Source organism: Peromyscus maniculatus, chromosome 6 (genome assembly GCF_049852395.1).
Source record: "Peromyscus maniculatus bairdii isolate BWxNUB_F1_BW_parent chromosome 6, HU_Pman_BW_mat_3.1, whole genome shotgun sequence".
NCBI classification, from domain to species: Eukaryota; Metazoa; Chordata; class Mammalia; order Rodentia; family Cricetidae; genus Peromyscus; species Peromyscus maniculatus.
In genome coordinates this window covers 67332133-67345690 of record NC_134857.1, presented here as the reverse complement: position 1 = coordinate 67345690, position 13558 = coordinate 67332133, and the positions used below count along the sequence as shown (strand labels likewise).

The 13558-nt window shown below is 42.0% G+C and overlaps 1 long non-coding RNA gene across 1 annotated transcript; it reads left to right on the top strand.

Moving 5' to 3' along the window:
• The first annotated feature begins 2041 nt into the window (after window positions 1-2041).
• On the top strand, window positions 2042-12660 carry LOC121830473 (uncharacterized). The gene is made up of 5 exons (XR_006073688.2): window positions 2042-2278; window positions 2954-3086; window positions 3569-3745; window positions 6841-6874; window positions 6992-12660. It is a non-coding gene; the product is annotated as an uncharacterized LOC121830473 (long non-coding RNA).
• The last annotated feature ends 898 nt before the right edge of the window (window positions 12661-13558 follow it).

Here is a 13558-nt window from a genome sequence, read left to right as displayed (position 1 = left end):
GCACCAGGGGTCAGATCCTGGTCCCACTGCTAGGGGCCCCACAAATACACCAAGCTACACAACTGCCACCCACATGCAGAGGGCCTAGGTCAGGCTCATGCAGGCTCCCCAGCTGTTGGTCTAGAGTCTGTGAGCTCCCAAAAGTCCCAGGTCAGCTGTCTCTGTGGATTTCCCCATCATGATCTTGATCCCCCCCTACACACACACATGCTGTGGGATGTTCTGTAGGTCCTGTGGGAGCCCATTCTCAGGTTCTTTGTGGCGTTACCCAGCAGGTCCGTATAGAGGATGATTAGGACCATGGGCCTGAGTGCAGGTGTTTGAGATGGTCTGCACTTGGCTGTGCTGGGGGATGGTCTGTATGCTCTGATTGGTTAATAAATAAAACCTGATCGGCCGTGGCTAGGCAGGAAAGATAGGTGGGACTAACAGAGAGGAGATATAAAAGGACAGAAAGGCAGAAGGAGACGCTGCAGCCGCCGCAATGACCAGAGAGGCTGCAGCCGCCGCCATGACCAGAGACACTGCAGCCGCTGCCATGACCAGCAGCATGTGAAGACGCCAGTAAGCCACCAGCCACATGGCAAGGTATAGACTTATGGAAATGGATCAATTTAAGATAAAAGCACAGTTAGCAAGTTAAGGACAGTTAGCAGGAAGCCTGCCACGGCCATGTGGTTTGAAAGCAATATAAGTGTCTGTGTTTACTTGGTTGGGTCTGAGCGGCTGTGGGACTGGCGGGTGACAGAGGTTTGTCCTGACTGTGGGCAAGGCGAAAAAAATCAAGCTACACACACACACACACACACACACACACACACACACACACACACACACACACACCCTGCTTATATAATCCCTCCTCCCTCTCTTCAACTGGACTCCTGGAGCTTGGCCCTGTGCTTGGCTGTGGATCTCTGCATCTGCTCCCATCAGTTACTGGATGAAGGTTCTATGATGACAATTAGTGTAGTCACCTATCTGGTTATAGGAGAGGGCCTTTTCAGGCACCCTCTCCACTATTGCTGGGGTCATCCTTGTGGATTCCTGGGAGTTTCGCTGGCACCATTTTTTTTTTTTTTAAAGATTTATTTATTTATTATGTATACAGCATGTATGCCTGCAGGCCAGAAGAGGGCACCAGATCTCATTACAGATGGTTGTGAGCCACCATGTGGTTGCTGGGAATTGAACTCAGGACCTCTGGAAGAGCAGTCAGTGCTCTTAACCTCTGAGCCATCTCTCCAGCCTCCCTACCTGTATCTTTAATGTAATTGAGGGAATAAATGTCTAAAATTGGTCATTTATTCAAGAAATATTGTGAGTCGCCATGTCTCACTAACACAATACCTCTAGAAGCCCTTCAAGTTCCTTCTGGGTTAGATGGATAGATAGAAGGAGAGAACAAGTTACTTACCATCCTGTGCTCCAGTTCTGTTATCTGTAAAACAAAGATAATTACTACACAGCCAACTTGTGAAGATTATTTTGAGGTTAAATTACTTGATATGCATAGAGCTCAAAGCAGTATCTGGCACATAATGAAAGCTTGGTGATTGTCAATATTTAATACTTTAAGAAATAATATTTGAAATGAAATGATATTGAAATCACATTAATATTGTTGACGTCTGTGAAGGGAACAGAAAGACAATACCGCACCAATGCAAAGTGAGAAGGTATTGTCGCTGTTGTCATTGGCACAGGGTCACAATAGAGGCAAACTTGGAAGTGTGTAAACTGAGCGTTTCAGCACCAGATGTATAAACTGAAGACCTGACTGCTCCAAGGTATAGTTAAGCAGAAGATTTTTGTCGTAGAAAGGAGGGAGGGAACAGCCAGAGGCATCTGGAAGAGTCCAGAGCAGAAAGAGAAAATAGCAGACTGGAAGTGGCCAGGAGAGAGCAAGAGTGTGGTGATATTTTATTTGTGCGTTAATAAATAAAGCTTGCCTGGAGATCAGGGGAAAAGGCCAGTCGTTTTAAGTAAACAAGAAGTCAGGCAGCACACGCCCTTAATCCCTTAGCAGGCAGGATCTCTGTGTGTTCAAGGCCACACTAGGGAACAGAGCCAAGCATGGTGACACACGCTTTTAATCCCAATACCAACCATAGAGACCTGGAGGTCTGTACAGACAGACAGACAGTGATAGTGCTATGTAGGAAGAGGAAGTGAGGTAGCTGGGCTAAGAGCCAATGAGAGGGCAGAAAAGCAAGGCATATAAGCCTGGGTAGACAGGAAGTCGCTTGCTCTCCTTGGAAGCTGCAGAGCTGGTGAGGTAAGGTTGGCTGGTGGCTTTCCCTATTTCCTTGATCTCTCTAAGGCTTTAACCCAAATTTCTGGCTTCGTGTTTTTATTTAATAAGACCATTTAGAAATTCCACACAGGAGCAGTAGAGTGAGAGAGGAAGGAGAGAAGAGAAAGAAAGTGTAGGCCAAAGAGAGAGTGCATGTAACTGATATAGCAGGGTTACAAGGAGAAATGGGGGGGGGGGGCAGGCACGGAAGGCCATGAGCTGGAGAAGTTTGGGGTCTCTTCAGTTTTAAATGTGTCTGTTTTCAGTAACGTAGTCTCCCTTTCTAAGATTGCCTTCTTTAGCCTTCATTCTTATGAGGGGGAAGAGAAACATGTTGTGGGGTGTAAGAAGCAGAGGAATAAAGAATACATATAAAAACATGAAAACAGTATATATATATAAAACAGTCTGGACTTTCTTAGTAGATTGGGCCTCTAGAGAGAAAAATTTGTGAGACAGTAAAGATGAAACAGAAATTCATGTCTAGAAGGGCAACTTAAAAACAGTGGGAGCCATTTTGTAGTGAGCTGATGATCTTTTTAAAGTAAAATTATTCCAGACAGCAGCTGTTGGATATTAGTATAATCAATCTTCATGTGCCACTGAATATTGCAGTATGTGATACTTCGTAAAAGCACATAACATTTCTCTTTATAGGTTTCATCATCATTTCCCTTCAATAAACCAAACTGTTGATGTCTATTTTCTCTTCTGATGTCATGTGGGAGACTCCCGTTGCTCAGGCCAAATGTGCTTCTCAAAGGAAAAAGAACAAGAAATAAACCTACAGGTAGTCGATTCTCATCCCAGAAAGGTGGTGTTAGACCTCGTGTGTAGATAACCTAGTGCCCATCTCTGTTTCTGGGTTCAGGGTCCCATGAAGAGCCTAGCTGCATCATTTAGAGTCTATCTCTTATTAACTCAGCCCTTGAATGCTGATCTAACACACACCTCATATCTGATGTGTTAAAAATAACATCCTTAGCCCCATCATATCTGTTTTTTCCCTCGGCTTCTTGTTATTACTGAAGTGAATTTTTGAATCCTCGGCAAATCTTTGGCGTCATCCTTGATTCCTGTCTCACTGTATAACTCCTTTGCTTAGTCTCTGTGTACCCTAAGTGAGTAATACACTCTTTATAGGCACCGTATTCCTATGGCCTTTCACAGCACTGAAAATTGGTAGATTTATGATATCTGTGGAATAAAACTAAGGAGCATATTGGGGATCTGATTTACTCCCAAATACTAACTCAGCCTCCTTTCTGGTAGGAGCAAGGAGAGCTGGAGGAAGAAGATGAAAAAAAAAAAAGAAGAGAAGTCTTTTTTTGACCCAGAGAAAGCTCAGTGTTGCATCATGAAAAATGGACCGAATTTAGCTCACAGTAGTGAGGAAAGGAATATGGAGCAGTATCAACCAGGGTAACTTCTGGGCGCTATCAGTAGAAGGTGAGCACATTTCTAAGTGTTTGATTTTCTAAAAAACATTTTAGTGATGGAAATCTCACAAGACAAAGAACCACAGGCAACTAAGGAATGCCTAGAGCAGGAGAAATAGCCTTCCCCAGGGAAGAGCGCACCAATTGATCATCCAACACCAAATGCTCAGCCCTGAAACCATACATACAAGTAACATTATACAGACTGAGTAGGTTGTATTTATGTATTTGGGAACGCGCGCGCGCGCGCACACACGTAGCAAGTAAAGGAAAGAGGCTACGAATTCAAAAGAGCAAGAGGAGAGCATGGAGGGGGTAAGAGAAGGAGAAATGATGTAATTATATTATAGTCCCCTGAAATGAAAAATTATTTGAAAAAGATTTTGGTCCCTTTTTCCTGGGCTCTTTAATTAAAAACAAAAACAAAACAACCTTTACAAAGACAGATTTTATGTAGATGATACTCTGTCATGCTATCATAAGTAGAAGCAGTGAAAGGGTATACATGAATTCTGCTATTTATGTAACACTTCTTTAAGTCTAAAATGATCTTAAAATCTTTTGAAATGAGTGGTTAAAGCACCCTGCAGTATCCTTCTCAGAAGAGCTGTATACGGAGGCCCATTAGTGAGATCATCAGACACGCGATTGTCTGGGAAAGCTGTTAGTGCAACTACCTTTTTATGGCATGTGTTTAGGTTCCCAGAAGAAAGTGGGTTAAGTGGCATCCGTCTTATTACTTATACAAGGTTGCCACGGAGAGCCGGCCTTATCTGTCTGGAAGGTTGGTTGTCTGTGGAAGGAATAGTTTATTGGTGCAGCTCGCCAGGGCTGGGCAAAGGCCGTTTACCAGCGTCTGCCACATTCGTTCCCTTTTTAACTCAATCTACTTGATTCTTGGCTGCTGTGTATTATCCTAAACTATCAGAGAGATCCTCTGTAACGGGGTGAGACCAAAGTGTGCCTTTTAAGAGTCTTGGACTCAGCCTGTTAAAAGTCATGTGACTTCATTCCCACGTTTGTTTGGTTTCACTTTTTGTTTTGAGGTAGGATCTCACTGTGTAGCCCTGGCTATCCTGGAACTCACTGGGTAGACGGCTGGCCTGAATTTACAGGGCTCTACCTGCCTCTGCCTCTTTGCTGGGATTGAAGGTGACTGTCACCACACCTGGACCCGCTACTAAGTTTTTGTATTATGTTTTTGTCATTCCTGTTTGTTTTTGGAGACAGTGTCTTGCTGTCTTGCGCCGACTGGTCTTTTCCTCTCCTAGCCTTTCAAATGTTTCAGTGCGAGTTAACCTTTAAAGTCTGGCCTTAGTTTCACATAGCACTTCTGATCACTCTAGGGTTAAGCTGCTGTCATTGGAGAGTGCACGCACACAAAATACAGTCCCATAGAGCGCAGTTTAGCACGCTGCAAACCAGGAGTCTAGTCGTTCGGGCACCTCTGCTCAGGACATCTGTTGTCCCGTGGTAAAGTCACTGCCGTCCCAGTGCGGCCGGTCATGATGGAGCCTTTCACTCTTTTCTTTGTTCCATTTCATCCCAAATAGTTTAGCTGAGTCCCTGGTTCCAGAGCGACTGTCTCAAGCAGTCAGTTTTAAAGGTTTTGTTATCTTTGGCTTCAGTGTGTGTCTAGACTGTGGACAACATTTGAAGGTGTTTTGTGGGAAAGTCAGAAGAACGTGTGTGTGTGTGTGTGTGTGTGTGTGTGTGTGTGTGTGTGTGTGTGTGTGTATCCCACTGGCTCCTACTCCGCCAGGCTGGAGAGAGGCGCAGCGACCAGATTGAGTTTCAAGTGGTCACAGCCGCTTTCGGGGCAGTGTTGATTTCCCCTCCAGAGGAGAACAGTTAGGAGAGTTTTAATCCCCGATGCCCTCGCCGTTCCTCCACTCTCCATAGGCCCTGGGCTTTTGTTTTCTCTGTGTCGTAATAACTTTGGTGTTCCCGTTAATAGTTATAATTTGAATTTTTCAGTATTTTGTGGGGTTTTTGTTTGTTTGTTTGTTTTGATTTTCATGTAGACTTTATGTACAAGAGGGGCCAGCATTTTTTGTTTATATGCTTTTTTTTTTTTGCTTTTTTTGTTTTGTTTTGTTTTTTTGAGATAGGTTTTCTCTGTGTAGCCCTGGCTGTCCTGGAACTCACTCTGTAGACCAGGTTGACCTCGAACTCACAGAGATCTACCTGCCTCTGCCTCTCAAATGCTGGGAATAAAGGCGTATGCCACCACACTCAGCTGGGTCAGCATTTTCATAAAGAAATTCAACAGATAAGTTAGGTGTTGATCAGGACAAAAACTCCAACTTTTTTTCTTTCCAAAATAAGATTTTAAAACCTACCTGCTGGGGCTAGATAGATGGCTGAGTGGTTAAGAGCACTGACTGTTCTTTTAGAGAAGTCGGGCTCAATTCCCAGCACCACATGTGCCTTTAAAAGGCACAGTTACAACTGTCTGTAACTCTAGTTCTGGGGTCTCTGATGCCTCTTCAGACCTGTGTAGACTTCTTGCACACACATGGTACACAGACACACACCCAGGCAAAACACCGTATACAACATAAAAGAAATACATATATTTTTTAAATTTAAAACACACCTCTTTTATCCTGATTGTATATCCAGTGAAAACCTAAAAAATGCCAGTCTCTTTCTGGGGCCAGCTTCAATGGCTAAACTGCCTTACTGAGATATATTGTGTGTCAGGAGAAAGGCAAGGCTTGTAGAATCAAACCACGCATGCGTGAACCTGAAAGCTTTGAGCATGGTCAGTCCAAAGCAGGAGGCCATCACCAGCAGGGGCTTGAGTCAGCCCCTTAGGAGCTGAGGGAGGATGTTAGCCCCTGCAGTTTCCCATCCCTTCTGAATAAAGTGTACACAAGAGGGTAGTTAGGAAATCTATGCGTAAGAAGTTGTAGCTTTCCATGAATAACTTTCTGAACATACCCCCTCGGCATCATAATTAAATTGTGTGCTAATTGTTTACTTTAAATGTTGTAAGTACCAAGGTTATTCTGTATATTTTACAAGGTGAAGAATAAATTTGCCTTATAAAATATTTATAAACTAATGAAATTGTTTCGTTTTTATGTTATTTCTTCTTAGGCCAAAAAGGAAGATAATATGTTCCCATAAATGTGTAAGTATTATTTATAAACATATTCCCAAGTTTCAGTTAATGTAATAATAGAAAACAGGTTGTTTTTTTTTTCAGTATTAATGAACATTGTAAGTTTTTTTCTTTTTTGTTTTTTAGTTTTCTATTGTAAAGGAAAATAGAGATAATGAAGGCACATGTACTGGAGTTTCTTGCTGTCCAGTACATGATTTTAGCACCACACTACCTCAGACACGTGGCTGTATAGGAGTTCCAGTGGTGACCTCCTTCACAATGGAGCACAGACTCTGACGCTGTTCAGCTTTACTCAAGGGGGTTTCATTACATCCCTGGAACAACATAAGATCCCAAGACTTGAAGATGGCGGAGACGAGCAGACACAGGTAGGCCTGTGGCGGCGGCCCACGGAGGTAGACGGGCCCGGCGGCAGCGGCCGACAGGGACATTCAGGCCCGGCGGCAGCCGGCAGAGACATTCAGGCCCAGCGGCGGCTCACAGAGGTGGACAGGCCCTGCAGCAGAGATAAGCAGACGGAAGTGGACGGCCTGGTGGCAGCGGCCAACAGAGACATTCAGGCCCGGCGGCGGCCCACAGAAGTAAACAGGCCACTCGGTGGAGACAGGCGGACGCAGGTCGTCGACCTGCGGAGGTGGACGGGCCCGGTGGCAGCAGCCGACAGGGACATACAGGCCCAGCGGTAACCGGCAGAGACATTCAGGCCCGGTGGCAGCCCGCAGAGGTGGATGGGCCCGGCAGCAGTGACAAGCAGAGGCAGACAGACCCAGCGGCAGCTGACAGGGACATACAGACCTGGCGGCGGAGACAAGTGGACACAGGTGGGCCTGTGGCAGCGGGCCACAGGGGTGGGCAGGCCCGGGGACCGAGAGGGGCGGACGCAGCTTGGAACGGGGACACCCCTAGCCCCAACACCTGGGGAAGAGGCTATCTCCGTGGGTCGGAACCAGGGTGAGTCTGGACACTCTGTCTGGGGACAACCCAGGGCCCAACTGCTGATCCTGTGAAACCCAACAACTTGGAGGTGTTGGTGAGACTACCCTGCTCAGCTGAAACCCATCTGGGAGAGGATTCAGATGCCTACAGTTTGAAGTCTGAAGAAACAAGATCAGCTGAGGAGTTGACGAATGAACAAAACGTGACCTGGGAACACAGAAGAAGGCGCTACCCAGCCACTAAACCAGATCACCAGAATCATAAGTATATAATTCACCGACTGAAATCAGCTGTCCCTGAAGAAAAAGCCCAATAGCACCAATTTAACCAAGAACCCCTACTAAACCAAGACTAAAAATTAGAACAAGAGAGGCACTCTCAGACACAGACACCACCTGCACCGCACAGAGGAAAAGATGAGTAGATGCCAGTGCAAAAATACAGGCAACAACATAAAGACCTATATGGCAACATCAGAACCTAGTGATTCTACACCTGCAAGACCTAAACATACCATGACAGAAGAAACAGAAGAAATCAACCCTGAAAATGACTTTAAGAAGATGATAGAGGCCCTTAAAGAAGAAATAAAACATTCCCTCAATGAGGAAATAAAAACTTTCCTTAAAGAAGAAATGAAAAACTACCTTAAAGAGGAAATAAAAACTTTCCTTAAAGAGGAAATGAAAAACTCTCTTAAAGAGGAAATAAAAACTTCCCTTAAAGAGGAAATGAAAAACTACATTAAAGAGGAAATAAAAAACTCCCTTAAAGAAATGGAAGAAAAAATGAACAAAAAATGGGAAGAAATCAAATCAAGCCAAGAAAAAGCAATTAAACAGATGAAAGAAACATTCCAAGATCTGAAAAATGAATTTGAGACAATAAAGAAAACACATGCTGAGGGAATGCTGGAAATAGAAATCCTGACAAAACGAACAGGAACTACAGAAACAAGCATAACCAACCGATTGCAAGAGATGGAACAGAGAATCTCTGACACTGAAGACACGATAGAAAAAAGAGATTCGTCAGTCAAAGAAAACACTGAAGACAAAAAAGTAGTAACACAAAATGTCCAGGAAATTTGGGACACCATGAAAAGACCAAACCTAAGAATAATAGGGATAGAAGAAGGAGAAGAATACCAACTCAAAGGCACAGAAAATATATTCAACAAAATCATAGAAGAAAATTTTCCTAACCTAAAGAAAGAAATACCTATGAAGATACAAGAAGCTTACAGAACACCGAATAGGCTGGATCCAAAAAAAAGTCCCCTTGCCACATAATAATCAAAACACTAAACACACAGAACAAAGAAAAAATATTAAGAGCCACAAAGGAAAAAGACCAAGTAACATATAAAGGTAAACCCATCAGAATAACACCAGACTACTCAATAGAGACTATGAAAGCTAGATGATCATGGACAAATCTCATGCAGACACTAAGAGACCACGGATGCCAACCCAGACTATTATACCCAGCAAAACTCTTAATCACCATAGGCGGAGTAAACAAAATATTCCAGGATAAAACCAGATTTAATCAATACCTGTCTACAAACCCAGCCCTACAGAAAGCACTAGAAGGGAAAATTCAACCCAAAGAAGCTAAACACATCCATGAAAAATCAAGCAATAGATAATCCCACACCAACATACACCACAGAAGGACAACACAACACAACCACAAAAAATAACAGGAATTAACAATCACTGGTCATTAGTATCCATCAATATCAATAGTCTCAACTCACCTATAAAAAGACATAGGCTAACAGAATGGATAAGAAAACAGAACCCATGCATCTGCTGCATACAAGAAACACACCTTAACTTCAAAGATAGACACTACCTCCAAGTAAAGGGCTGGGAAAAGGCTTTCCAAGCAAATGGACCTAAGAAACAAGCTGGTGTAGCTATCCTAATATCTAGAGAAAAAGGATGTTTCAAAAGAGAAGAAGTCTTGTGGCAATGCCTCAGTGGTCCAGGTAACTACCAGAACTCGGAAATCCGCGACGGAGACTAAGGCAGCAGAGATCTAGAGTGGAGTGCTGAGTTCTGGCAAACAGCTGCATCTTTCTTCCAGTAAGTACCTGAACAGGGCTGATGTGAATTATGTACAGTCCAGATTTTAAGAATCATACTCTCTCAGGGATCTCCACAAACTAGTGGGTGTCCTCCCTCACTGCCCCTGTGAGACAGTCTCTGTACGGGAGAGGCCTCACGAGACTTTGTCTCTGGTGTTCCTCTGGGGACACCTGTGTGAGAGACTGTATGCTCCAGAACCAGCTCTCGTGTCCTTTGGCCAATGCCGGAGTGTGAAATAGTCCAACGTGGGAAACAAAAGATGATCCCAATTGGGAATCGTGACTTTTTTTTTTTTTTTTTTTTGGATGATGGTCATGTTCTGTTTTGAAATAACCTCTGTGTATTTCATTTATTTTCTTTTACCTGGCGATCTCTGAGCAGGCTTCAGATTTTGACAGTTGATGAAAGATACGACAAGCATTAATGTGTGGGTGAAAGCTTGGTGAAATTCTGAGTGAAGTTTTAGTTAAAGTTGGTTGAACTTGGGATTGACTGGGAGGCCAAAGATTTAAAAAGCAGAACATTCTCTCAAGACACAAGTTGTGTGATAATAGTGTGTTTTGTGTGTGTGAATGAGAATTTGTAAATGTTGAATTCTAGGCTTCGACAATCATTGTCAGTGCAGATTAAGCTGCAAGTATTTATGTTTTAAAACTTAAATTATAAAGCTAGTTACGTCTTTCTAACAACTAGTTTTAAAGTTTATGAGCATATTTTACCTACATTACCTTTTCAGGATGTTGAGAAAGATGCATCACAAACACAGACTGGAGGCTGGGGGCTAGATGGTTTTGAGGAAGAGGTCTTGGTGGACTCTTTCATAGAGCAAAGGGAAGCAATGCCTTCTGGGAAATGAGCTAAGTTTTAATCTAGTCTTTAAGATTAGAAGTCAAAAACAAAAATATTAAGGAAAGGAAAACCTAATTGATCTTTGAAGTATTGTTGTGTGGAATTGAGTGGGACTTTTGAGGCCTTTCTTCCAGAAAACAAGGACTTGGTTGTCAGGCCTATATTAGGCCTAAACCTTGGTGCCATGTAGTTGTACTTAAATCATTTCAATGGAAAGTGTCTTAGTGATTGGAACTTCTAGTGCAGTTTGGAGTTCTTCCATTTGAAAAATGTGATATTTGCATGGGATTGTTTGAATCTTATTTTCTAGTCCCTCCCCATCACCACTCTCATAGTCTGAAGGTAGATTTTTCTCTTGATAAAGGAGCAAAAAAAGTGAACATCTTGTTTGTAAATAGGTATCTAGTAACTAGTGGTAAACTTGAAATGGTAGAATTCTTTAAAGCCTAATTCTAGGTAGCCTTAAGAAAATGTATCTTAATTATTTTTGAACCTGTATTCACCTTGTTTTTTTTTTCTCAAATATCTTAAGTTATATTTTCTTTTTCAGAACTGCTTCTTATTTGGGGCTTTTTTTTTTTAAATTGAGGCGTAATTCATAAAAGGGTATATTGTTTTGATGAGACTTTTTACAACTGTGGCTGGATGTCTTTCTTTAGTCTTCCAAGAAGGGCCATTTTACTTTTTTAGAGTTACTTTTTAAAGTCATGAGGTCAACAACTTGGACTACTATGCATGTAAGTGCTAATGCAAATTAAAACCCAAGTTGACCTCCAGCAGCAGTTCATTCTATGTTGACAGTGAGAGAACACTTTGCCTGTTAGGATACTGTTACTCGTGGACTGAAATGCTGAAGAAATCTCTCCCCCTATTTTGTTTTTTGCAAAAATCAAGGTATATTCTTGGGTTTCCTGGTTGACCTCAACAGATAAACTGAGATGATAGTCTTAGTTCAGAAATGATCTGAATGTAGATTTACAGTCTACGTGTACAGCTGGCTAAGTGAGATCGCTTTCACAGTTCTGCATGTATCCCATCGGCTCCCCATTAGTCACTGAACTCTTAAAACTGGTATTGTAACATTATCACAATGTTTTGCACCAATTTTTATAAACTTTACAGTGCAATATGTGTTCCTTTTCTGAGGCAAACCAAAGGTATATTTCTCAAGGTTCTGCTGCTAACAGCAGCGTTGATGGAGGATTTTTTATACATTTGTAATAGATAGAAATAAACCAAAAAAAAAAAAGAAGAAGAAGAAGAAAAAAGTGGTGGAGGAAAAGGTGAACACTGCAAGAATACTCAAAAGGGCTGAGAGTTGTAAACGCCAAGAATGGCTTTGCATAGTAAATGGAATAGGACAGCTCTGAAATATAGCTTACTTTTCCTGGTTTGGTCTGACAGAATGATTGAATGCTTTTGTACAAAAATCAGAGCCTTAAAAACAAGGATTTGGTGAGATTGTAAAATGGTGTGCCACTTTGGCAAAACAGTTTGGTGGTTGGTCAAAATGCAAAACATTGTTACTCTGTTACTCAACAATTCTACCCTTAGGAATATATCCTCAAACTACTGAAAATGTGCACCTATGAAACATGTACATGAAAGTTTACAGCAGTGTGTTGCTAATAGTAAAAGAGTTAAAACAACTCAAATAGCTATCAAATACTGGAGAGAAATAAAATGTGGCTTATTCATACAATAGAATATTATTAAGACATAATAATGAATGAGAAACTGACAGATTAAATGACTTTGGTGAACCTTCATAATTTCATTTGTAGATCTTTCCATTTCTAATTTATAAATACATTTGGGGTTATAAATTATAAATGTACTGCCTCCTGTCAACATTGTATACTTCTATTTGATGATTTCTGTGTCAAACATTATATGGAAATGTTTCCAAGTATTTTCTGTATTAACTGTGAATGAATAGAACAAAATAAATTGCCTGTGATGGAAAAAAAAAAATCCCAAGACTTGTTATTCTGGGGTTTTGAGGATGATTGTTACTGTATCTTCCTGAATATTTTCCCCCCAAAACTGATTCAGCCACATACACCTTGCTCATATCTATTATTGAGTGGTCCTATCTGCTCTGGAACTTGTGGGCCATGAGAGGTTCAAATGGCAGAACATTCTAGAAGGCCAGATTGTTAATCACTTCAGTGGGTCTGTAACATTTCCACCCATTGTTGGGGGGCCATTTGAGACATTATAATATATTTTGATGGTATTCTATAAAATGTCCTAATATTAATGAAAGAAACATGTTAAACCTTTAAAACCGATATAAAGAGCAATAGCCCAGTTGATAAAGTACTTGCAACCTGAGTTTGATTCCCAGAACACTTTTTTAAAAGCCCAGGCTTGGCTAGATATGGTGGTGCACATTATTATTATTATTATTATTATTTTTTTTTTTTTTTTTTTTTTTTTGGTTTTTCGAGACAGGGTTTCTCTGTGTAGCTTTGCGCCTTTCCTGGAACTTACTTGGTAGCCCAGGCTGGCCTCGAACTCACAGAGATCCGCCTGGCTCTGCCTCGAGAGTGCTGGGATTAAAGGCGTGCGCCACCACTGCCTGGCTCATTATTATTTTTTTTTTTTCTGAGAGGTGGTGCTCACTTTTGTCTCTGCAGAGGCAGGTGAAGCTCTGTTAGTTCAAGTCCAGCCTGGTCTACATAGTAATTTCTAAGCCAGCTAGATCTACATAGTGAGATCCTGTCACAAAACCCACAAAGCTTTTGGTCCCATTCTCAAGGGACTGCACAGATCTTCTTCCACAGCCTCCCTCCCTCACCCCATC